The sequence below is a fragment of the Plectropomus leopardus genome, unplaced genomic scaffold (assembly GCF_008729295.1).
Source record: "Plectropomus leopardus isolate mb unplaced genomic scaffold, YSFRI_Pleo_2.0 unplaced_scaffold21548, whole genome shotgun sequence".
NCBI lineage: Eukaryota > Metazoa > Chordata > Actinopteri > Perciformes > Serranidae > Plectropomus > Plectropomus leopardus.
In genome coordinates, this window is record NW_024623325.1 from 1 (window position 1) to 1,653 (window position 1,653).

At 40.4% G+C, this 1,653-nt stretch overlaps 1 long non-coding RNA gene across 1 annotated transcript; it reads right to left on the minus strand.

Moving 5' to 3' along the window:
• Positions 1–103: 103 nt before the first annotated feature.
• Positions 104–1,488, minus strand: LOC121965757. The gene is made up of 2 exons (XR_006107515.1): positions 1,220–1,488; positions 104–1,123 (listed from the first exon to the last, which is right to left on the minus strand). It is a non-coding gene; the product is annotated as an uncharacterized LOC121965757 (long non-coding RNA).
• Between the last annotated feature and the right edge of the window lie 165 nt (positions 1,489–1,653).

Genomic DNA, 1,653 nt, shown 5'->3' on the forward strand with positions numbered 1-1,653 from the left:
ATATTAATGTATAATATTTTTTAAAGCCTGATTTTGAAAAGTGCATTTTGAGTGTTTGTAATATTCAATATAATGAACAGAAAAAAAACTCCCGGAGCCAAACTGTCTTAAGAAGCAACAAACTGATTTTATGAACATGAATACTTGTCATTACAAAGACGTTGTTACATGAATCTCTGTTGTTTTTTTGTTTTGTTTGGCAAAATAATGCCTCCATGTCAACCAAAAAAAAAAAAAAAAAATTAAAAGAAATAAAAAGCGAGAAATTTGGTCCGGAACATGAAGCGATGATGTTTTTTTTTTATACACATTTAAGTTATTCTGAAATTGCTTTTACATTCAGTAGCATCTCCTTTTAGCCCTCTAAGCGCATGCAGCCTATAGGAAGTGGGGAAAAATGATCCTTAAAAGGATGACTTAAAAAAAATAAAAATCAAAGAAAAATAAAAACAGTGACAAATGCAAACATGTTCCACACACCCACGACAGAGAAGAGCCCGTCTTATCTTTTCCACGCTGAATGACATGCATCAGGAGGCAGTTAAGGCTGTTAAAACCATCTGTAGAAACCCGTGACGCAGAGTCTCGACCCGCTCATCCTTTGGACGACTGTTTTACACCAGGAGACGCTGATGCGTTTAATGTCGGGCTGTTTTTTTTTGCACTTTAAAGCAGGAGATGAAAGCAAAGTAGCAGCAGCGACATGTGTGTGTGTCATATATTCTGCAAAAAATCATAGAGGCGTCTTTAACTCGTGACTCCCACAGAGCCCTGAGGTGGCGTCTACTGGCACACAAACACCTTTTTTGTCGACATACATGGTACAAACACACACACACACACACACACACACACACACACACACACACAAATTTCATAATTACATTCGCACTTTTTTTTGTTTTTTGTTCCACAAACACGTAAACACAGACAGAGAGAGGAGAGAGAGAGAGAGAGAGGGGACGCTCCTGCAGAGGGTGAGGATACTCCAGAGGCATTGAAACGGCAGCGACTCCTCCAGTTCACTTCTCCCTCGGTTCCCAGAGATGGATGCGTGGGTGACGGGTCGGGGGGATCAGATGAAAGGGTTTCGCGACGTCCCTCGACTGGGGTAAACATTCCCCTGAGAGACAAGAGAGGCAGAGTGAGAACCGTGTTTCCTGTTTGCAGAGAAACCAAAAAATAGCAATAAGAGCCTTTTTTATCCCGCTGAACTCACCGTAAACGGGTTCACCGACATCGGCCGGGGGACTTTGGGCTGAGAGTCGGGCGCAGGGAAGGAGGCAAAACCTGCATGACAGAGAGAGCGTGTTCAGTGATGTGGAGAGTGCAGCAGCTCCTCACTGAGCGTGAACCGGACGCTGCCACGGCTGCAGCGTGTGTGCAGCTTTTTCACTTTTTATGTTCAATATATGGATGAGGATTTGTCATGTAGCAGAGCATACTGCAGCAACAGAGACATTTATTCTGTTTATTTTACAGGTGGTGGTTTTATTGCTTTTATCATTATTCTGATTCTTCTTTTTATCATGATTATTCTTTTTGCTAATTTGTTTATTATAATTATCCCACTTTTTAAAATTAATTTATCATCTGATCATTCTATTTTTATTATTTTAATTATTATTTACAGCTACACCTTTAAAATTATTG